This window comes from Protopterus annectens, chromosome 3.part1, assembly GCF_019279795.1.
Source record: "Protopterus annectens isolate FY-2018-M chromosome 3.part1, PAN1.0, whole genome shotgun sequence".
NCBI lineage: Eukaryota > Metazoa > Chordata > Ceratodontiformes > Protopteridae > Protopterus > Protopterus annectens.
The window spans coordinates 1609693319-1609719750 of NC_056732.1; positions in this window are offsets into that span (position 1 = coordinate 1609693319).

A 26432-nucleotide genomic window follows, 5' to 3' on the forward strand; every position below is an offset into this window, starting at 1 on the left:
CTGATCACTGACTGTGGATGCATGCAAAAGGGTCAGAGAGGAAATATTAGATGAGGGTGAGGTAACATAGTACATAGACATGACAGGTAAACACCCATTGAGTGGGTTACCATGAAAGAGGACATAGAACAAGGGCAAGGCAGGTAAATGTCTCATTTGAGGGGCTACACTATGGCCAAAGTGCAAGACATGCTACAGGTGATACAGTGGCCTATGTACAGAGTCCATATTACACCCTGCTTATAGAAGGAAGGGCTGGGAGAGGCACAGGATGTGCACAGCACTACTGACCATTAGCATAATACTACATAAAGGTGGCAGTGCTAAAATACCTACTGCTGTTGTCAGCATGGGACAGACTGGGAATGGTCACAGCATGACAGCAGATAGGAATGTGGTCACCAAATGGAGGGGGTTAGACACAGAGGTTAGCCAAAGATAGTCACACACACACACACACACACACACACACACACACACACACACACACACACACACACACACACACACACGCACACACACACACTGACCCATAACTGTTGCCAACAAGTGTACATGTTATGTCATGGGTCCAGAGAGAGGCAATGGTTGGAAAAGTCCACCATACCAGGAGAATGAGATATTACTGTAGACCCTATGCAGACATGGCATGTGCATCTGGTCAAAGGTAAAGTTAGCAAGACTTTCCGGGACTAGGCATGGCAGGGAGTGGTGGTGGACATCAGTGCTGTGGGTGACCATAATAGGACATTAAGACAGGTGCATCTCAGAATCACAGATATGATACTACATGCCATTACCAAGGTACAGGACATGGCCAGGAACAGATCCACCACAGGAGGTGGACCAACAACACAGAAAGCTGAACGTGTTCCTAATAACCTTGTATGTGGTTAGTGATAGAGCCCTCATACCTCAGGATAGCCTGGATGTGGGAGATGGATTGCTGAAAACTGCCCAAGTGTCTATCAGGAATCCATCAGCTTATTCATAACAGGTATCTTTCCCAGTTGTACATTGACCCACATATCAGAAAGACTTATTCAGCACAACACTTCTGTGATTTTGCTCTCTGTCTATGACACCCTCCATTACAATGTATGTATGCAACATTAGCAGTTCACATCAAAGTCACGTACCATTGTGGGTTCCACAGGTTGGGGGATGTGAATTATATGTTCCAGCACTGAGACTGGCACAGGTGTGTTATATTTATGCTTCACATACCCCCTTTTACATGGTCTAGCACAGCAGGATTATGTATGCCTGATGTTAGTAGGTCACCTGTGACATACAAAGATGGCAATATGCATATGGCACAGTCAGATGACACAGAGACACTGTCAACAATGCTAACATTGGAAGGTATGCACACATTCCCCACATATGAGGTGATTGTGGAGAGGCAGGTAAAACTTCAGGAATCACCTGTGTTTAACATAGGATGTCCTGTCAGAGTGAGCCTCACACAGTCTATGCAGGAGTCTCTACCACAGATGGCAGTCATCAGCCACACTGCTTTCAATGAGTGTGCACTCACCATAGGGGACAGGCATGTTGTTGGCTACAGCCACCACGATTCCATGCCTTTTCATAAACTGAATAGTTCACATAGCATCAATTGGGGATGTGCAGGTCAGTGATTCAGGAACAGACAGCTTTTTCTCATCATGATGCTGAGTGGCCTGCATGAGGACATATAACAACTGCATGGACTGTGGGACAACCTGTGGCACAGGGAGAGTGACTTGGCATATGTGTACTTTGAGCAAACAAACACATGCTGAGGTATTTGGCAGTCCACATAACATCCACTGATTTGTCTGTGAGGCAGGTGGCAACTTCCCTTCATTGTGCTTCTTCAGGCCATGCTGGTTAAGGCCTTGCAGAGTTTGGATTGTGGAGGTGAATAACCACAGGACATGCTTACAGATGACATACATTTTTCCACAGTCTGCATCACTGTCATCCCAGGACACAGTAATGACCACACCTGGCATGGACAATCTTATGCTTGCGAATGAGGATTTTCATCAGGCTCCACCCTTGCAATGCTTTACCAGGCCAGCCCTTCTGTTTCCTGAAGTTTCACACTGTCCTCTTGGCTAACAGAGTGCTACGCTTAGCTGAGGCTCTAAGGCATAGATGATTCTATTGGTTATGATCATGGAGTGCCACAGTGGGTTTCACAATTACACTCCCAAAGTGTAATAGTGTAGGAGCACTCGTGCACATCCATCCTTAATCAAGTTCTGAAACTTCGGGGTCACACAGTACATACAGAAGGGAAGTGTTTATACCATAACAGCTCTAGCCTGCTACATTCTTAACACTCACAATCTACTACCCACCTGAGTGGATACCCCATAAAATTCCAATGAACTTTACCCCTATGATAAAATTGCTATCACCTGTCACTATGCCCCATCCCACCTTTGCAAATGATGATGATTGCATTCTGCCCATCCTCTGGCCTATGTTGGTTAGGTATGTAATGTGTGGTGCATATCATGGTCAGGCAATTCACTGCAATCCTTTTTACTCTATGTTGTTGTTATCATGGCCTATAATTGTGGACTCTTCATCTGTTACTACAACAGGTCTCTCGGGCAGTACTGCAATGTTCCCAAGATGTATTTGCTTCTGGACTACCATGTTGTATAACATGGCATACATCACACATAATTGATTGTAGGTCTCAGTGCATAGTGCAGTGCAGTGCACTTCAGGATGTATTTAAACAGCATGAGTACAGCACATATTCAAAAATATTCCATGTCTGTGAATGTGTGGTAATACACACCACATCAGCCATGGTCTGGGAGGTTTTGGGTGTGGGGTCATTATTCACAGTTCCAAGGTATGTCCAGCAACACCTGCAACACATGGCAGTGCACACCTTTATAACTGGCCTGCTAACTGCTTACATGAGAACTGTATATCATGGCCTATGTACCTGACAATGTATGCAGCTACTAACTATATGACCCTGTGGGAGATCACCTTACATGAAGTGTTCTTAGAGGTCACACGTGTGCCACATGTGGGAATCAGAGAAACTGCCTGGATGGAAAACAGATGCATTATATGTAATACCCTGTATATTACACACTACTAGTTGATGGAGTGGGAGCCATTTGATTTGATGTACCAGGTTCCATGTGGAGCAGGTAAGGCATTATTGACAATATGGCTGCAACCAAAGATTGTGTTGCATTGTGAAATTACAGCAAACTATTGCTTCTTTCCTCTGCTGTCCATGCAAATATATATATATGTCTTCACATTCTGCAACATTATGTCAAGGAACTGGTATGAGATCCATGAAGCTGATTCCTGAGAAATTCTTAATGTGTACCCTGTTGAATGCTGAAAGGTCCCTATAGCAAAGAAGTTCAATGCTGCACAAACATTTGTATCCACAGAGACAGCAGACTACACGTTCTTCTTGAATTCATGTAAAGACAACACATATCTACTAACTCCCATATTATGTCTCTGTCCACACAATAGTGGTTGACAATGTCCTAATCATGGAGATGATGGAATGTCAATCACCAGCAAATCCATCTGTGACGTAGAGGTTAATGATGTGTGTTATCATGAATGCTGACTCTTGGAGAGGACCCTAATACTTGTTATTCAGCTAAGACTGATGTTGTTTCAAGCATATTAGCTCAAGGAAAGGATCTAGAGATTGAGAATTCCTGGCTTTCAGAATAGATGAGCTCTGCCAGCCATAATGCTGGGCTTATATATCTCTGAATCAGTTTGTCATGTTTAATTTTATTAATTTGCATATGTGGTGTTCTAATATGCATGACAATACTCATTTGCATGTTGCTCTGTAGATATTTGCATACCATAAATGTAGAGCTATTTCTTCTGGAGCACGATGGGATTATATGTCTCTCTGAATTGCCACCTCCCTTTATATTACCCCTTATAATGATATTTCACTCAATGATATATGCTAAATGTTTCTGAACACCCACCATTGTCTTCACTATATCTTCTTTAATTCTTTGCTTCAGATTCCACTCTCCCAGGTGGGACATACTGTGTCTTTTTTAATAGAGGACCGAAGTAGCAATTTGCTACGTGACAAAAGCAGAGTTTGAAGTGGACCAGAAGTGTAGCGCCATATGAAAACAAAATGTACAGTGATATTCATTTAGAAAGACATAGGTACAACATATTTGCTAACACTGCATATATAGTCCTTAAAGCTTATGCCTTCACTTGCAGAAGCAAACAGCTCCTGGTACATACCACTTTTCATGTCTACTTTCCAAGATTGACAGTAAATCTCGACATGTGTTGCGCTTTCTCTTTCATTTCCATTTTTTGTCTGGTGCTATTATCTGCAGAGCTCATCTACTCTGAAACTTATAGAGTTTTAGAATGGATGTTTTCCATCAGACTACCATAACCTGTCCCAGGACACAAATATTGAGAAAGACAGCTCTGCATTTAGAAAAAATGGGCTTGAAGGTAGATCTGTAAAAGAGGCTCATAGATTCTAAGAGTGAATTCATGTTTCTTTTATCTGTAATGGTATGACATTATCACCTCAGACCCTATTAACAACAGGCCTATCAGCCGCACCAGTATCATTTACAATGTGAAGGAAGGCATCACCATAAAATCCATAAACGAGAGCATAAAAAATGTAGAATCCCTAGATCCAAACCAGTCTGGCTTTGTAAAAAGTTGTGCATGCCTATTAAACCTAGCTGAGTTCTTGATAGCAGTTACAGTAGCCCTATATGAGGGTAACTCCATGCACGCAGCTTACTTTGACTTAGCCAAGATTTTTGAAACTATACCTAACTCTGGCATCATCACTAAACCACTAAAACTCAGTATAAATCAACATGTAGCTTGTTGGATTGTACACTGGCTCATTGATAGACACCACTCTATTACTAAAAATGGCACACTATTCTCCAAGAGACTTGTCACCAGTGGGGCACACCAGTGCTGTGTCTTGTTGCCACTTCCATTTATTGTCTGCCTTGTGTTGTCTAATCTATCATTAAAGACTTTTGGCCAACAAAGTTAATAGTTGATTGCAACCGTGGTGCTATCATCAGCCCCCTGAAGACACTTGGATCTCCAAGAGGGCCTAACTTGGACAAAACTGTGGTATCAGGATTACAATTTAAGACTTTAATTTCAATAAATGTAGCCTCTCACATACTTGCTTCATAAAGACGCCTGCCTTACAACAGAAAATAGATACTTTCATTAAATGACATAGTCACCTTTGTGGATAATGAATGCTTCTTCAACCACTACATATGGAAGCCTTTTATTGCTTAATCTACTTCATATCTGCAAAACTGGTAGCAGCTACCAGTGGTATTGCTTTACATAAGTTCAGTTTTGTTTGATTGCCTACTTAAATTACACAGGTTTTGTTTTTAGTGATGATAGAATTTCAATAATTGTAATATAGAACAGAAAATTTAGAGAAAATTCTGTGCATTTTGCATTCTTTTTCAAATATTGATGATCTTTGTATGTATATAGTGACGAAATATATTATTCCATACTGGGACTTATTACAAAAAACAAAATGTATTTTTTGTAGAAAATGAATGAAAATAAAGCATGAAGTCCCCAGGAACCCCTTCTCTGACTAGTAAGAGAGCACCAGAATGCAAAAAATAAAATGGGAGCTTGGTGGTTCTACTGTATTATTAGATGCTGTGGCTAGGAGGCAAATTAATGCAGACATTAGTCACTCTTTTCTGAGAAAGAGGGTCCCTTTACAACAGGTTTAGTGACAGCAGGTCTGAAATAAGCTGCAGAATTCAGTAAGTGCAGTTTCTCAGAGTGAAATGCATGGGACGGAGCTGCTTGTGGTGGAATATCATGATACTAGGTGACAGTTCTGGAAAGCAGCTTGCAGTGCTGAAGCACAGAGTGACTTTGGGGAGCACTCATAGGAAGGACCTTGCTGTGAGGTAACAGTGGCTGTGGGTGGCATTCATAGGAAAGAGACTGCAGGTGGCAGCAGAATGATTTTGCATGGCATTCATAGTATGGGCCAGGCATTGGGGCAGCATGGTGTTTTTGGATGGCATGCATAGGAAGGAGCTAGCAACGTTGCTGGCCGGCAAAGGGTTTCTTGGTGGTAGTACTAGGAAAAGACTTCTAATGCTGAAACATAGTAACTCTGGGTGACTGAGGTGCACCTCTGGAGGTGCTGGCAGCAGAGTGAGAGCACTTGTGGCAACAGAAGGCAAGATGCAAGCAGAAGATCTTTGTTGGCAGTAACTCGCTGGAAGAAGGAGCCAGCAGTGGGACAGGATGGGATTTGTTGGTTGCAGCCTTGGGAAAGGACTCATAGGGAGGAGCTAGAAGTGGGGCAGCATAGTGGTTTGAAAGGTATTTGTGGTAAGGGGGTGGCAACTGCAAATCACAGTGATCCTAAATGTACTCACACGAAGTAGATAGCAGCAACAGAACATAATGGATTTTGGTGGCACTTGTGGGGAGGAGCTTGCACTTGTGGAAAATACTAAATCTGGTCCACATTCACAGGATGGAACCACCAGGGATGGAGCCAAGTGACTCTCCATGTCACATCTTCGACAGTGATGATAGAGGTGTAGCATGTTGACTTGTGGATGGCATATATTCAATTTTTATCACTCATTTTAAGTGTATGTGTAAGATTTAGGCATTTTTCAAGTAAAATATACAAATGAAAACAATAAAAAAGTTTCTTAGGCAAGATTGTATAAGTAAAATAATTTTAAAAATTATGGAAAGTAAAAACATAGGCAGTGTCATAAGGATGACTCTTCTGTACAGATGGGTACTTCAGAAATCTCTTGAATGATATCTCAGAGTTCATGCCAGGATCAGGGAAGGAAGCTGATTTCAAATTTTCAGTGCAATCCAGGGAAAATGACCTTTCAGATATCTCAAAAACATGTCCTTAGAAAAGCCAACTGCACCTCACTTGACAACTTGAGTTGCTTTGCCCTATACAGCACCAGCTGCTCCTTTAAATAAGCAGAATCTGTGTTGTGAGGGACACTGAAAGCAAGAACATATCATAATCTTAAAGCCATCCCTAGCAGTGACTGGTATCTACTGCAGATTATACAAGACAGATGTTGATAGTATGTCTATGAAGTAGCCAAAGTAGCAGACTTTCTAACAAATTCTACACTCACTGTAGCTGAGTCAGGTCTCCAACTATAAGTTCAAGATAACGAGCACTGAAGTTGTCTAAGTGGGATTACTCCTGCACATGAATCATCAATAAGTCTAAGCATGGAATAAAGAGCATTATCTAGGCTTTACTTGATGATGGATGAAACCTTCTCTTTTGACATCAGCTTGTCATCAAGTGACATACCTCATCCATGATATATTAGATACAGCAAACACATTCTAATCAACTTGCTCAAAAAATTATAAGGCAGAAGGGTGAAGGAGAGGAAGATGTGATGGATGATAGTGGGCAGCATAGCCAACTATGGTCTATCCACTGAAGGCTGGTTATCACACTAACTCAAGAACAGTAAAAGGTTTGTACAGCGTCTTGAGTGAAGAAGAGGTAAAGCTGGATGTCATCAGAATGAGACCAGTAATATATGCCTTTCCGTCTTACTATTAAGAAGAAGCAGACATTTCCAGATCATACCAATCAGTGTTATAGGCCATCATTCATAGCTGTACCACATTACTTGCTTTCTTCTAACTTCACTGGAATCTGATGGCCAACCAGCAAATGGTTGAAATAAGGCCTGCAGATTGAAAGCAGAATTCCACATTCCTGGCCAGTATATATATTCTTTTTGGCAGGCTGAAATAAAGTGCTTTGTTGTCTGCTCTCAGAAGAGCACATCTGTCCATCAGGTGGCTCTCATGAAGAAGGACCTAGATTGCTGTAATAGGAAGTCAGCAATGATGAGGAACAGTGATTGTGGATGTTACTGTACTAAGGTGCCAGCAATGATGGAACATAACAATTCTGGGTGAAACTTGTCACAAAATCTTTCTACACATTGCAATACTGGTCCATCTACATGTGTCTCACAGGCCTGAAGTCAAATATGAAGGTGAATTTAGCCCCAACAGGTAGTCATCGAGACCACAAGTACTCCATTAAGGAACTCCAATCAGAAGCATTGTTATCATTTTACTGTAGCCTCAGATAGGCTAAATGACATGAGTTAGATAAGTTCCCTTTTGATGTAACAAATGAATACTTTCTGTGTTATGTTGGACAGTCAGGAAGACACATGGTGTTCATATTCACTCATATCATATAGAGAAATGATGAAGTCCCCATTGCCTGGAGCTACAGATATTCTCAAAAAAAGAAAGTACAACTCATACTGAGTGGTTTGATTTTAGAGCCGCACTGACATAGGCAAAAGGGAAGAAGAGAAAGTAATGCAGCTCCTTTGAAACATAATTTATATAGTTAAAAAGAAAATGTATATAACAATTAAGTTGTTGGCTGCGGATGAAAGTCTCATTGTCATGTCTATGTTGTGAGCTGTGGCCTGGATATAGACATACTAAAAAAAAGATAAGGAGTAGAGTAGAACTTACAGCTATTCAGTGGTTTCAAACAGGGAAAATGACCCATTCTATTTTAGGGGTGTTCTGTGCAGTTCACAAAGGGAAAGTCATGAAACTTCTCATCAGGGAAGTTAATGTTTGGCAACAAAACTGGAGCATGGACTACAGTTTCACCCTTTTTAGGGCTGGGCACATACATGACGAGATCTACTACAAAATTGACAAATGCCCTTAGTCATTAACAGGGCATGCATTTATGCTAGTCAGTGACAGTAAAGGAATTAGCATAGGGAGTACTACTTGACAACAGTATTTAATGAATAAGGGATACCTCCAGGTTGTAGTCAGCACAGGATACCACCTGTGTCTCTCTTTGTTACAATGCCATAAGGATGGATTAAAGAAGAAATAAAAGGAAGATGACTCATGGAAAATACTACACAGGGAACAGAGATGCATTATCATTATCATATTATATCATATCATTATCATATTATATCATATCATTATCATATTATATCATATCATTATCATATTATATCATATCATATCTTGTCATATCATATCATATCACATCATGTCATATCATATGTATTTTAACTGGAGTAGAATGCTGATCCACATGAATCCATTTCAGGCTCAGTCTATGAGCGCCATCTGGTGAGAGAGTGACTTAATGGTTGGTGTGAAAGAGCAAGTGGAGGCAGAGGGAATCAGACTCAAAACTGTTACAGACATAGATGTATCAGTCATAGTCTTAAAATCTGCACTAAGCTGCTATGCACACAAATCAAATAACTGCACAATGGGAATTAGATCCATGATCTCACCATCTTGAATGGTGAGGATTGCAAATAAAATGGAAGTGTTACAGAACTGTGTGGTGATGGGCATATCAGAGCCTTAACTATAGCAGTTTATAGTCTTTAAATGACACCTTCCTCTCTGGATTACATCCTCCTAATCAACAAAGACATTATGTTTGTGAGTGACAGTGCAAGTTGAAGATGTCTTTCAATAACTTGCCTTAATGTCAACTTTAAAAGGATATGGAATAAACAAAATACATTTAGGGGTTGCAGGTGAGCAAAGCCAACCACATTGTACTTTACACATTTTCTTTAAATTCTAGTTGTAGAAAACAGGCAACTTTGTAAATCAGCAAAATCAAATCACCAAATTATAATGCCACTGAAGTGGACTCAGCTGGGGGATTAGAACAAAGTGTTTCAATGCAAGTGAAAAAGCTTCTCTACTGACACAGAATCAGGACACATCAGATTTCTAATCTGTTAACATTTTGGCTTAATAATAATAACACACTACAGCAATAAAGCACACAAAATACTTGGTGACAGGTAACTAAGTCAGTTATTCAACATAAACTTCATTGTTTGCTTCATTATTACAGTTTTATCGAATGTTATCTGCATTGGACCTTCTTTTTTTTTTATATATGTCTGGGTTTTTTTACAATTTAATTGTCAATGCCCACAGCCTCTTGACTGACCCTCTCCTTCTCCCTATGTTTCTCAGCATTTAGTAGTCCATATCATCCATGGGGTGAGGACGGACACGTCTTTCCAGAGAACATATGTCTTATCAATGTCCTTTAGTTTAGTCCGAACTTGGTCTACTTCCTTGTGTTCTCCTAACTTCACTGCCATCTGGTGGCCAACCAGCAGATGGTTGGGATTAGACCTTCACTACTAAGGAGTGGGAGAAGAACCCACACTACTGGCCTGGCTTCTGCATGTATGCTTGTTCAAGTAGGCTGAAGTGCAGTGCCTTGTGATCTGCTCTTGGAAGAGCAGATCTATGTAACCAGTAATTCTCAAGCAACAAGACCTAGCTAGCATCCTTCATCTGGGATGATGGCTACTCACTGCCACCTGGTGCCAGATTTAAATAATGAATCCAAGGTAACTGTGTTAGTAATCAGGACTCCATACTTCTGAGCCATAGAGTCTGCTGGTAATCATAGATATAAAGTATTTCCACATATTTACACACACACTCTCATACACACACACTCACACACACACACACACACACACACACACACACACACACACACACACACACACACACACACACACACACGTGCACGCACATACACACACTAAGAGCAACAGTGGAATATTACACACACACACACACACACACACACACACACACACACACACACACAGGTTCATAGGTTCATAGGTTAGTACTAGGCTAACTGCCCTTGGGAGCCTTTTTTTAAGCCTAGCCAATTATCCCTTGTGAGACTCAAACCCTGCACCTTGTGTTTATAAGGCAAACACCTTAACCATTAGGCCACCCTCCCAACCCCCTGTATCCAGTAAGTGACCTTGGTTAAATGCTTCTTGTCCAGAAGGATGTCTGACATTATACAAGAGTCATTTATATACAACATCTTCACTTCACTGTTTCATCTGTCTGTCTGCTTATTTAGCTATTATAAACTTAGTCTTGAATGAAGTGACCTACTTGCTTTTTATAAGCTGAGTCACAGTGGCTTTATTACACCTCATGTTGAACTGCAAGAGGATAACATTAGTTTTAAACAGTTAGTATGTGATTTTCTATAAACCTCTCAACCTCTTAGTGTAAGAAATCTGTACAAAGCCTAAAATAATGGGGGGAGGGGGCAAAGGCCCAAAATAGGGACAGATGTTGCTGTTATAAACTTAGAAAGTTGCTAGAATAACTGTTTTTCTGTTAGCATGCATTTACTGAAGGACATAAAGTCTGAAAATGTTTGTCATTACTTAACTACTTCAATCCTCAATGATTTGCCAGAAAAGCACAAATTATATCAGGAACAGGCCAAAATATGCAGTACAAAATCTGGACATTCTGTAGAAATCTGGACAGTTGAGAGGCATGGTCTGTTACTATTGGGTTTATTGAGGGTTTTTTATTTTAAAAATGACTGTACCCAATAGCTAAATCGGTAACTCCAGAGAAGCTGCTCTGTTGCTGAAATTTAGTCTGCTTCCACAGATCAAAACACACTTTCCAAGAGTGATCTTTATTGTGTAAGATTGGAAAGGTGATACCCCTTCAGATGCCATAGATCACCTTTACATTTGCCTTGCACATCCTTCCTTTACCCTTTTGTGAATAAGACATGTATACTGAACAGATTTCTAGCAATAGTCATAGACTGTCTCATACTGCTTGGCTTACTGAATCTATTTCTGGTTTGGGACCATTCCGTGTGACGTTTGCAAGTTCTCTTGGGGTTCATATGAAGTTTCTTTGGGGTCTATTGTTTGTACACACATTGAAGAGATCAATATTCAGGTCATCTTGTGATGGAAAATCAGACCTAGGTGTGAGTGTGCCTGTTGGTACCCAGTGATGGACAGCATCTCATCCAGGGCTGCTTACTCCCTTGTAACCATTATGAATGCTGTGATCCTGGCTTCCTGAAATGGATAAAGTTGGTATAAAAGTATAATGATGCAACTTCCAGCACTTATGCTTTGTATTCTGATTAAATATCTTTTTCTAATAGTTTTCAAGATTTTCACTAAGAGCAGCAACATGTATTTTTCCATTAAAGGTTTGTTTATTTTAATTAATTCAAGCCTGTAGTATCTTTTTGTATACTTCCAGTTCACATCCATATCTCTTTATGGTGTCCAAGTAGTTTTTGAATCGTGTTTCTAGTTAATAACAGACAGTATTAGCAACCACAAGGAGTTATTATAGCAATAACCAATGACTGGGTGTGGTATATTGAAAATTTACCCATGGCTGGTATGGCTTAATCATGTGAGCAAAACCTGAGTGATTAAACAAAGGTAACCATGGGTAAATCTTCAATTTAAGAAAAGTAATTTTTCATAATATATGACACCCAGGAGTTGGTTACTGCTATTATACAATGACATTATTTAAGAAAACAATTACTTACTTTTCTTAAATAATGTCTTTGTATAACAGCGCTATGGTGTTCTGCTTTTTTTCCGTGTCCTGGGGCATTCTTGTTTTACTGTACATGCTTATGAAACTTATGTTCCCATACTTACACTGCACATCAGTATTTTGAAGAGGAAGCAATGGAGAAAGGAAGATCTCTGTTGAGTTTTTTTTTTTTAAATTAAAAAAAAAGTTTGAAATCCAGACATTTTAGAGGTACGAGAGAGAAGGCAAACATGCAAAGATGATCAGGTACGTTTCTTTAGTTTTGCATAATGTACCTGATTTTCCTTGTATTTTCTGTCTCTAGTCTCTCTCGTACCTGTGTACTGTCCGGATTTCAAAGTTTATTATTTTTTTTTAAAAGTCAAGGAAACTGGAAAGCTCTGTACTATATATTAATAGAAGAAAGTCCGGGTGACTGGACGTTTTTCTATTGGTATATGCTTGATTTACAATGGCCACAGTGGTTGGGTGGACCAATCAGAGTGCACGCTTTTGAATGTAAATGACCTGTCATTGTATAATAATAAAATGATACTAAAGAGTGTTAATCTACGATGTCCTACAGTAGAGAAATTCATCTCTGTTTATCACTTATAATTGTCATTTTAATATTTATGTTCATATTTTCATAACTGAGAGCCCTAAGTGTTATTGAGGGGAAATGTTGTAATACAGCATAGTGGGCGACAGGAAAATTCATTGTCAATGTCCATTTTTATCACACTGTACCTGCAATATTGCTAGTTGTTTGTTAGTGATTGCAAAAATACGCAATTCCATATGTATTTAACACAAACAAATGACATACAAACTGTTGTAGTACATCAGGTGAAACTTTATATGTTATTGAAAAAACTGTGTTTGATATTTGCTCTAAAGATGCACATCTTGAGAGATATTCAGTGTTATTTATATTGCTAATTATATAATGAAGCATATGTTTTCATATTTCAGTAACTATCTCAATAAACATGCACTCATAGAAGACTTTCTTGTCATGTGAAGATTTATGTCTGGTTAGCAAACAATTTTGTACAATATATGCTTAAGTTGTATGGTTTCTAAGATATTTGTTGATGAATGTTTAACCAAAACTATAATTTGTGGATTGTGCACATTATAATGATTTTATAATATTTATGGAATGGCTATAAATGCACTGACTATTATGCCTGTAAATAATATTTCTCATTGATAACATTGTTGTTTGTACAGTTTTAATAGCTTTTACTGTTCACAAAATATTTACATTTAAGTTTACTTTTCAGAAAATGCTCTAGAATGCAAGATGTATAAAGGGTGCTAGAGGTGTGACATTTCATACCACATAGGTGTTAATGAGTTAATAACTGTGGCTTTCCTTTATGCTCTACAAATGTATTTGAGTAAATATTTTGCCAATACTGTGTTTCCAAGGCAGGTAATACTACAGTAAAGACAAGATATCAATTTCTCAGTGCAGAGTATAACCTGTTTATTTGTGTATTTATTTGTTTTTGTTACAAAAACATTTTTTATCTCTATGCCATCAAGTAAATGCTTTAATGATGTGTTAACATGGAATGAGTGGCAGTAATGACTATCTGGGGAAAGGTGTACACAGCAGGACTGATTTTCTACATGTTAACACCTTGTCTTAAGTTACAAGCTGTGCAATCTCCTGGTTACAGTTTGCAGTAGGTATGCAGGTGAAACTATCTTACCTGAAGATGTACTTAGTAAACCTCTGAACAGCTTGTCTGAGAACCATTGTTAAGGGAACAGCTTTATTAACAGGTGGTGGGAGTTATATTAAGTCTAGCAAATTATGTTTATCCTTTACAATTAAATTGCCCAAATTATATGTGGAAAATGTAATATGTTATGATTTAGAGATTCTTGTGTATATCTTAGAATTTCCAGAATGACATAACTTAAGAGTGACAGAAACTGAAGCAGCTTAAAACAATCAGTTTGCTATGGCTATTCTTAATTCCTTCTCAGTGCAGTCATATTTGACTGTGAATGTTACATTTGTCCTGAATTCCATTAGGTAGATTAGAATCTCTCCATTTCCAATATCCTGTGCCCTTTACATTTGTAGACTGTGTTTGCTTTGATGATTTGCCAGACTTCTCAAAGATGCCATCAGAGCTCGGTAGTAGCTCGAAAAATAATACCCATTTATTAACCAGGTAGGCTCACTGGACATACAATCTATTTTCTGTGGTCACATGGTAGGCAAATGACAGCTGATGAAATCAAATCTTGTACCACAGTTCACAGGCGTATCCCTCTGTCCCAACTGCCAAACTAATAGTTAACTACCTGTAACTCTGTTTGTAGCTTTTTTAATTTTATTCATCTGCTTGCTTTGCCTCCATTCACCACCAATTACTCTTCATCTTAGTTAGATTAATGGATAAGTAATGTAAATGAAGATTTCATTAATGATTAAGAAAGGATTGTTTCTTGAAAAAGTGAATTTTATTTCTACAATTGCCATTGTCATACAATGTAAGTTTAATAACCCAACCCCTGAAAATAGGCACATGTGCTGAATGGATCTTATCCATTTTCAAAGAATGAATAAAAATACCATGTACTCAGGTCAGTTTATATAGCATAATTGCTGAGAGGTAGTGCATTGTGCGCCTTTTTTCTTCTCGCATATTTTGTGAGCTGCCTCTAAGATAAATTCCCATCATTGGGAGGTAAATCCCTTGCATAAATAATTTATTCTGAGTCTTAACAGTTTAGTTAAAAGTTTGGTTATGTGAAGGTAGGTGAGTCATGAATCCTTTTCAACCTTCTTTATTATTAATGAATCCTGTGAGGCAAGAGTGCTGAGAAATGATTCAACAACGTATATGTTACAGAAGAAAGCAGTGGTCTTTGTCACTCATTAACCTATGTTTATATTTTCACAGAAATTTTCATAGAATGACCATTTATAAGCCACACGCTGCATACAGTAATAATCTGCTGCTCAGTGGGAAAGAATGCATTTCTGTGTATTTAGTCTAGTCCAGTCCAACTTCTGATTCCAGTTTCTCTTCAAAATGTATGTAGTGTATGCAAATGCAGACATAACATACATTTTCTCAGACCTTTATGCCATTGGGATACACAGTTAGTTTGAGACAAAATTCAGAACTGACAATCTTTCTCATATGACTTCCAGCTACCTGACTCAAGATCCTGGCTCCTTTCTCAGTTCTGATTATAAGCTCTCAGCGGTTTTCTCTATGTATTATTTCTTCAAAGTATACATATTAACCTCATTGTGACTTCTCTTACATTCCATGCAACATTTTTGCTGTACTATCATTTCATTTCAGTAACTTTCCTCTCATCTTTTATATGCCTTCGTATGTAAAAAGCCTTTTGCGTAAGTGTGCTTCAAAAAAAAAAAAAGAAAATCATTTAATTCAAAGAACTTTGAAAATGCCACTTCTATAGAAACAAAAATGGGATGGCCTAAGTACTTACTGTTGTAGTGTCTCACTGAACATAATAATTTAATCTGAATGAATTCTGTTTACAAGGTACCTTTTTATAATCTTGGTAAACTAATGTCTCAAAGTTCTTGCTGCTACTGGGACCCACAATTATACTTCTCAACTGTCCAGATTGTAGCAGAATGTCCAGATTTATCCCTTATATTTTAGTCTGTTCCTCACAAAATGTGTGGTTTTCTGGTAAATCATTGGGGATGTACATTATAAAATAATTAGAAACATTTCAGTTTCTGACTTCATATCATAGGTTCATGGGAGTTTACTAGGCTAACGACCACAAGGGCCTTTTTAAGCCTAGCCATACATCCCAAATCTCTGACAAATTTTCCTTCAGAATATACATGCTAATGCAAAACATGTTATTTTAACATTTTAACTTTGTAACAGCAATATTTAAAATCTGCATTTGGTTTTGGGCCTTTGTTCTCCCATTATTTTTGGCTTCATACAGATTTTTGCACTAAGAGGCTGGGCAGTATGCCCACTACAAGTCTACCCAATTGTTGTTATGCTAAATGCCTTTACTTTACCCATACCCAATACTGTTTCTAGTATATCACTCCGGATACCCAGAGAAAGAATTTAACATATTTATCTGCAATGACATGATGGTATTGACATTTTGTTGTCTTTGGCCCATGCCGTATCAGCTCCCAGAGATTCAAAATGCTCTTTCGTATGACAGCGATTCCATAAGTTCCATATAACAGAGGTCAGAGGTCAAAGTATTGGGCCAGTAGGTTCCAGTCTCTCTTTTCATTGCCACTTTTGTGAAAGGCTTGATAATATGTTACATATATTAGTTAATAGTATGCAATTACTCTTTAGTTGTCAAAGAATTCTAAGATGAATAAGGTTTCATTGCTCTGTGCTTATTTATCTTTGGAGTTCTTATGGGGGTAAGAAATGTCCTATCTCTTATTTCATGAATAGTGTGATAATGTGCCTGTTCAGGAGCTCTGTTTTTAATCATCCTATTTAATCATTATTTTCATTTCATTCTACTGTTCCCCCTTATCTTTGCTATCTTATGCATCTTTGAAAGCTGTGCTCTCACTCCTTCACTGAATTATCTATACTTTCCTTAGATTAGCCTTCTGTTTTTTTATTGGATTGTTTTGCTTTCTTTTAGCTATTATTTACTGTCCTTTTGCTTATACTCCCTAATTGTTTGAGAAGTATTTTATTTTTCTTTTTTAATTGTACCTTTGTTTCTGACAAAAGCATGTTGCTTTAGTTTGGTAGTTTGGATGTTCCCCCAGTTCTCTTCCCTTCCTGTAGATGAAAGGTGAAGCCACAGATAAATACTTTATTCTAAATGTTAAATGTTTCTGTTGTCCACTGGGTTTTTGATATGTGAAGTTACAAATTATTGAATAGTTATATGTTACTTTTACATAATATTTATCATAGGTGTCTTTAAAGTGACAGACTGCTGTTACATAATCGAGTTATGTGATTAATGGAAATTTATTTATTGTTTGTAATATGGAATGTAATTATTCTGATGAAGTTTTCTATCAAGAAGCATGCAATGTTTTTGATAAATTATTTATTTATTTGTGGTGTCATCTTTCAGGTACAGAAGGGGAAGACCTTTGGTATTTTTTGAATAATTTTGTCTTTACAGCTCGGGAAACATTGATTTCAAATGTTCCCCAATATCTTATACACCTCTGTAATACCAATACCTCTCCACCTCTTAGCACAAGAAATCTGGACAAAACCTAAAATAATAAGGGGACAAAGACCCTAAAACATGGACAAATTTTGAATATTGCTCTTATAAACTTTGAAAGTTGCTAGAATGACAGAACTTGACTTAACATGCATTTTATGAAGGATTTGAATTCTGAAACTCAGATTTATGTTATTATTTAGAGATTTCAGTCCTCAGTAATTTGCCAGAAAGCCACAGAGTTTATAATAAAGAGACCAAAAATATGAGGCGAACATCTAGAGAGTTGAGAAATATGGTAATACTCATTTGGTAGACCTTGCTTGCCCACACTGAACCATTACATTTGACTTTCTAGACTTTTCTGTTATAGTAGTGTTGAGAGACATCATTTAGTGAATGCTTGTTCCCAGTACCTTCTCTACCAGTTCATTCACTGATGATGAAGTTTGTGAACTAAATAGCACTTAGCTGAACAAACACTCACCTATGGAGGTTGAAGGAAATGCAATCATCAGTGCAGGTTGCTATGACTGAGGTCTGCCCATATCCAGTGATACAGTGATTTTGAATTTGATTACATTACAAATGTGGTATATAGGAAGTGATGTATCTGCATGGCAGATTGGGAGAGAGGCGACATTGAGAATCATTCCATTTAAATTGTTAGTTGCCCACTTTGCAAATGATCAAGCCACTAATACATGAAAATATGTATTGTCTTCTTCCCTTACTTTGGTATCAGTACACAAATGTCAACACTGGCTACTGAGAATACTAAGTGAACACAGATATGTACAATATGTAAAGGGTAGTTACAGTACTCAATTTTATTTGGATTCTGTAAGATTATTGGCTGAAATACTATTAGGAATAGATTTGGTCTGTAACTTTTAGACAGTGAGCAGGATTCATGCATGAAATTTCCATGCAGGAACAGTGCAGCCGCTCCTGCATGGAAAAATGGCTGGCTCGAGATCCAGGTACGTGCCGTTTTGACATGCATGAGTGCTTTAACACCGTTCCTGCACGGAAACCCATGGAGGATGCTAATCACCTCATTTGCTGGTGAAAACCATGCAAATGAGGTGAATTAGCGATTCACCAACCTGCCAGGTCTCTGTGCAGGAACAGTGTTAGTTGCAGAAATGTATTCGGTTACTAACTGAATACATTTCTGCAAAAAACACAACAGAGGCATGTCAGCTCTCAGTAAAGCATGTATTAAAGTAGTTATGGATGCCAATGGCCAAATATATGGCCACTGGCATGGAAAACTGCTCCCTATGAATAAAAAATTAAACTTTTATTTTTGTTAGCTCAGCCACTGAATGTGTGGGAAGTGGTACGCGAATGGGAGGGTCAGAAAATAAAAAAAAAAATGGGTGAAACATCAGTAGTATGGAAATCTGCATTCTGCCATTATAGCCAATGGCATGCAGAAAGTAAACAATGGCAGGCAACAGTGATTGCTAAGGGGGAAGGCTCATGTGTAGTGCAGTAACTAGGGATTAAGGCACTGGGGTATGTTAATGAGGGGACTTATACTGAATCACAAATTTCTTCAAAGTGTCACACTGCACCTAACCGTGTAGGTGCTCTAACACCACTGTGTAGACAGGAGGAGCAACTAACATGAAAAGGGGGTGTGTCATGCTTGCTGTAAGCACATTGGAGTTTTGTTGGTCTGGTTTGTGCTTAGCTAAGCACAGCTCAGCGAGGAGGTGTGTCTGAGGTTGTATAGTCTTATTCCATGAACTGAGGTGCATGTTCGCAGTCAGGGGAGGGCCATTTCTTGCTGTTTACACTAGCTAAATGGGTCTGGGTGGCACGCCGGGGATTAAACAGGAAGGAAATAGGAAAAATAAAAGGAAATAATAGAATAAGGGAAATGCAGTACAAACAGCAATATGGAATACTGCAACACACAATGGGCCATTGAAAGCATTCATTAATACAGCTGGCAAATGGCTGCACAGCTGAAAATGGGAGATGATGTAAAAAACAAAATAAAGGGCAAATGCACAATAAAGGAGAAATGAAGTAGAAATCACTAATATGGAACTCTTGCAACTTACAATGGGCAGGCAAAGCACATAATAATACAGCAGGTGGCTGCACAGCTGAAAGTAAAAAAATAATAAAAAAAAAAAGGCAACAGCAGAATAAAGGCAATCATGCACAAATTATCAGTAATGCCTCTAACACTCACAGTGGCCAAATAAAAGCAATGAGTAATATAGGTGGCAGCTGGAATGTACCATAGTCAGCCAATCATACATGCAGCATCTGCAGCACAACAGTATAAAGTATGTAAACACCTTACAGTCTGTTTTTTTCCCACAAACTCTGCACCACTGGTGTATACATGCATGGGAATTTTAACTGGAAAAATGTTAGGGGCTGCCATTGCTTTGATCTATCAGTATATGCTAGAGGCTGAGGGCAGAGAGGAGGATAATGCTGACAACCGCTACAGACCAAGGAGGAGGAGAAGAGTGTTCAGACCCAGGGTAACCTACCAGGGGCCACATGATCTGGAGATAGTATAACGCTACAGGGTGGACAGAGACATACTGCAGCAAATCACTGAGCTGTGCAGGCCTTAACTCAGAGCTAGAACCAATGGAGGGGAGCCCATTCCAGTAGATACAAAGGTATGTGTGGCCTTAAGAATTCTAGCTACAGGTACTTTTTAAAGACCTATTGGGGACACCATGGGGGTCTCACAGGCATCTGCATCCAGGGTACTCCACCATTTCCTGGATGCCATGCTACCACATGCTGGTGAGCACATTTACTTCCCCAACACCTGTGAGGAGAGGACCAGCAATATGCGTCTCTTCCACCATGTAGCAGAATACCTGGAGGTACTGGGTGCCCCAGACTGCATGCACATCGACATCAAAGCAACACCTGGTGAACAGGGTAGTGTCTACATAAACTGCAAGGGCTTCCCCTCCATTAACTGACAGGTCATGTGCAATGCCCAGGGCATAATCATGAATGCGTGTGCTGGCAGCCCTGGAAGGTATCACGACTCCCACATCTGGCATTCATCACAGCTGTACCAGGCATTTGTCCTGTATGGCCATCTGTTGGGGGATGCTGGCTATGCACTGGAGCCGTGGATGATGACACCCATCAGAAATGCACACACACCCTCACAAGAACACCATAATTAGGCACACACACAAACCAGGATCATTATAGAGCATGTGTTTGGGATGCTGAAGTCACGGTTCTGCTGCCTTGGCATATCTGGTGAAGCCTTGCAGTACTCTCCAGCCACATGTGCACACATGTTCATAGTATTTGCCATGGTACACAATATGATCCTGTGGAAGCAGCTGCAGCAGAAACAGCACGGGGAAGGACCACACAGCCGTCACCATTGCTAAGGTCCTGACAGGCACAGAGGGACTTACAAGAGGAGGCCCCTGAGCCTGCTCCCATAGGCAGATGGAGGCATGCCCAGTATACTCAGACCTTGGCAAAGAGGCAACACATAATACACCCACTGACACTGTAGGGACCTCAGGGACTGACACCTCTCTCTGACTTGCACACACAGTAAAATCGATGACACACACATCACATTACCTGTAACTTACCATGTACAGTCAGTGTACTGTGTGCATCCAACATAGGTGGCCCTCAAGCACTGTCCTCATAACTGCAACAAGCACAAGGTAAGTCAGTCTTCTTAACAATAAATGATTGGAATAATATGTTCTGCTAGCATATCTATGGTAATGCTGTTGCATGCATGCAAGGGAATGGGGTGGCCTACTGGGATAGCAGCACAAAACAGACAGCTATGTGGCCACCAGGAAATATCTGGCCAAAACTGGTCTCCACATGCTATGCAGTAGTACCCAAGGTGTGAAATCCCACTGCAGTATAGGTGTGAGGACAACTAAGTGGGGAAGTCAAAGGTCACAGGCATAGATGTGAGGGTGGGGGTCCCATAATCATCCCTCACACCCACACAGCAAGTCAGCTGTAGAAAACCACAGAGAAATGTCACACAAATGGTGGCAATGTTGAATTAACCCTCCTACAGACTCACATAGTGATAGGACAGCAAGACCCACAGTTGCAGTAAGGATATGAAGGGTAAGAAGTCTGAAACTCAAATGTAAGCCAGTACAATCTGACCTGGGATCTTTACTGATATGCCTCCAGTCCCCAAGACAGGGCACAATAGTATGGTAAATGGAAACAAAATATAAAGCAAATACCAGCACAGTCTGTGCAAATATGTACAGTGGACAGGTGTGCCCTCCCATATACCCACACAAATGCAGTAACATAACCAACCTAAGTAAATATGATCTTAGCAAACTCTCTAGCTGCTATAATCACATTACCAGGTTTGCCACTGGAATGCCCCACAGGACACACCACTGTCACAATCTAAAACAGCTTGGCTGGATAGAACTGTCAAACCTACTTCAGTATAACCAGCTTACAGTGGCATATCAAATCCTTAACCAACCAGATAATATGCCAGCACTTAAAAATATAATCATCGCATATAGCAACCTTAAATCACTTCGCTCATCCAACAGACTGCTGGTACAAACAATCAAATCCAATAACTCAGCCAGTAACTCTCTGTTTGCAAACTCTGCTGGTAAAACTTGGAATTCCCTCCCAGCTAACCTCACTCTAGAACCTTCCTTAGCCCAATTCAAAAAAAGTCTCTAACTATATCACAAATTACACTGGTTATGTCCTTGCTCTAGTCCTGGTTAGCTCCCTGGTTTAGAATTGTGTGCTAAAAATATTTCTTTACAACTTTAGCTGAGTCAGTATTTTGTTTGTTTACAGCCTCATCTAATTCTACAATTTGTTGGACTGTATAACTTGCTTGTCATATTAAGTTAGTAAATGGTGCTTTTCATGTTATATGTAATACTTTTTCCATATATATGTTGGAACTTTTCTCCCCAGCCCTCGGCTGAAAATGGACATGTATCCAGTCGGACTATCCCGGTCAACAAATGTAAAATAAATAAATAAAATGAATACATGCTTGCATGGAAATAGCAGCATAGCACACATTGGCAGAGCCGTACCAATACACATGAAAACATGTTGCCTGTCCACAGTATGCAGGGGTCAATGAGCTATGTGTATGTGTGGTTAATACTGTCTGGATCTGTCCAGCATGTTCTCCTGGCAGTCGTCTTGTACTGACCTAGGTATGGTGCTGCCTTTGACAGGACCATGTGCAGATAACTGCAGTGCCAACTGTTATACATGTCAGTGACACCCACTGCTCTGCCACTGACATACCTGGAAGTCACAGTGCTACGGGGAATATTCTACACATATTACTGACATCTTGAAGAAGGATGTGTAGCAGAAGTGCCAAGGCTTTTGTGAATATAAGTGCTTTGTGGTACTGTTGCCAGGGGCATTCCCAATAATCCTTTTTTTCATGTTTGCTTTTGCAAATAATGGACATGCCTGCACAGTTGAATGCACTCTGTATCCACACCCATAACTCCCAACCTCTGACAGCAAGATTTCTGGACAAGAGCAGAAAGAAAAGTGGAACAAAGGCACAGTGATAGGTATGTGTTGTAAATATCGCCCTTACATACTAAGAAAGTTGGTAGGGTGACGGGTTTGTAGTAGTGGGAATGGTCTGAAGGTTATGTATTCTGTAATGTCTGTATTATTTTGTAACATCAAAATTCAATTATATGTAACTCACTTGCCATAAAAAACATGTGTACGTAGAAAGGATGAAACCTCTAGCCAAACACATGGACAACCTGCCACAAAATGTACAGCTCAGAGGTATGCACACACAAGGATATGACATCTCAGGTTAGAAAGATACCACACAAGCAGGAGATCCCCAGCCAGTATATCATCAGGTTGCTGGACTGTTTATACAGCTGTGTGTCATTACTATACTGCCTGTAGCCACACCTCACAAATGCCCCTGTTGGGAAAGAATTTACATAACTGCCCTCATAATATTGGTCTATGCATCATACAACTAGTATTCCTCTGATAAACCACTATGATGATCTGAGGATGTCTGGCACTAGGTAATGACACAATGCATTGCAGTTTCAGACTACAGATATGCCAGAAAATGTCTGCTAAATAAAACAAGTATCCTGAGGAAAATCCTGTGTACTCATGAGACGTATGGCTATAGCACACAAAACCCTGGACTGGAGTACACCTATCTCTGGAATGGAGTCCCACCCTAAGTATAGAAGGTCACACTGAGCATGCTCCTACACTTAGAGAATCACAAGACATGTTGGAACCCACATCGAAATATATGACTGTATTGTGTATATATGTCCGTGCATACAGAGAGCTATGTACACCTCAACTGTCCCCCCCCACACACACACACACATCAGGCAGGATTACCCTCAGCTAGCTGTAGGTGGCCCATATGTGATATATCTGCATCTGTTGTGTCAGATACACACACACATATATATGGGCAGCAGATAACATATGTCAAGCATACACGCACATAGATGTGGGGAAGTGAGAGACAGACAGTGATACAGAGAGAGATACAGGGGGACACAGACACAGTCAGTCACACACACAGATACCCTGAATGGCATACAGTGATGTCCTGTTGTGAACAGTGGCATCCCAGTTGTAAATAGTTGCATGTGCCAGCATAAAAGGTGAGCCCCATTGTGAAACAGTACTGAGGATGAGTTTATAATATCACATCACCTGCCTGTGTATGTGTGTGTGTGTGTGTGTGTGTGTGTGTGTGTGTGTGTGTGTGTGTGTGTGTGTGTGTGTGTGTCTCCATAGGTCCAAGTATTAGGAGACTTCCCACTCAGTACACTTCACATTGCCTTATTTCACAAGATCAGCTGATGTCATTCACCTTAGAAATACCATTGGACACTCTTCAGTCCTTTAAGTTCTGTAGCATATGCGATAACTGTGTAACACTGTAGTAAAAATAAATAGATAGGTAAGGGTTCAAATCTCAATACTGACAACTGTGTGTGTGTGACAGTTGTGTATGTGAGGGTAAGGTGGTGTGTGTTTTTTTTTGTAGGTGAAACAGTTTTAGGCCATTCCCACCCACAACACTTCCCAGTGCCCCAGTTTATCAGTCCTGCTGATGTCATTCCCCTTATTGTTACCTTTGGCCAGTTGTCAGCCCAGTAAGCTCCATAGTATGAGTTATAACTGCGTAGCACTGCAGTACAAATAACTTGATAGACAAGGGTTCTAATCTCAGATCTGGCAAATGAGTGTGTGTGTGTGTGTGTGTATGTGTGTGTGTATGTTTGTAAGAAGTATTTTGATAAGTCTCACACCCACTGGCCTACTTTATTAGTCCTGCTGATGTCATTCCCCTTATCAGCACCTTTGGCCAGTTGTCAGCCCGGCAAGCTCTGTAGCGCATGTGATAACTGTGTGGGCTATATATGTGTGTGTGTAAGTATGTATGTTTGTAGGAAGAAGTATTTTGATAAGTTTCCCACCCACTGGCCTGCTTTATCAGTCATGCCAATGTCACTACCCTTATAGGTTCATAGGTGGCTACTAGGCTAATGGCCTTGGAGCCGTTACAAGCCTAGCCCATAGACATGCCCTGCCATTGTGCCATCTGATGTTAGTTCCCAGTGCCCCCATCAAGTAGAGCCACTGGAGTGATCCCTGGGGTGAACTTTCTATTACCCATCCACTCATCAAGATCTCTCTGCAACAGGGTCATCAAGGTGCTTTGCTTGACATGTGTGGGAAGTCTATTCCAGGGCATGTGCAGCCTCTGGGTGAGGAACCTGTCCTCCAGCATGTTCTGTTGATTGTGGTAATGAGGTTGAGGTCCCTGCAATGTGTGGTGCAGAGAGAATGGGATGTGTTTAGATGTAGCATTTGTAAAACAGCTGAGTCTGACATGGCTTTGCAAGTCAAGCAGAGATTGCCTCTAATTAGATGATATGAGACAGAGAATACCTGGAGTCTTTTGAGTATGTCTGTGTAGGACATATGTTAAATGCCTAGGATCCTCATTGTGAGGTACTTCTGTGGCCTCTCCAACTGTTGCAGGTGTCTACTGAGGTACATGCCAAATGGGCCATTATACTTGCTGATTGGTCTAATGAGGGAAGAGTACACAGAGAAGATGACCCTTTTCTTCCTGGATGCAAAACCCTTGGTAATGACATGTACCACAGTGGCAATGTGGTAGTTAAAGTAGAGGTTGTTGTCAACCTGTGTCCCCAGATCTGTAATAATGCCTGTAGTGTTCAGTGCCCTCCCATCGATGTGATACTTAATGGGAATTGAGATTTTACCAAAGAGCTGATGATACATTTTGTGGTGTTAAGTTTCAGGCCATGGTTTCCACACCAGTCAGTGATCTCATTGAGGCCTTTCTGTAGGATGTTTGCATCACTTGTGGAGTTAATGATGGCTTCCAGCTTGCAGTTGTCAGTGAGCTTGGTAAGCCAGAGTTCCTTTGTGTTGGCCTGGACTCTTGAGAAGTAGATGCTGAATAGGAGAGTATGCAGGAGTGATCTCTGTGGGACTCCACTCATGGCTGGCTGGCAGTCTGACTTAGAGCTCGCTACTTTCACACTGTGTTCTATCTGTGAGCCCATTTGCAAAACCCCTAGTGATATAGCGGTTGATGCCTAGTTTGGTGTGTTCATCCCTAATTCCTGACTGAGCAATGGTATCAAGCACCTTGGCCAGATAGATCTAAGCTTTATGTAGTGCCTTAATGTGATACACAG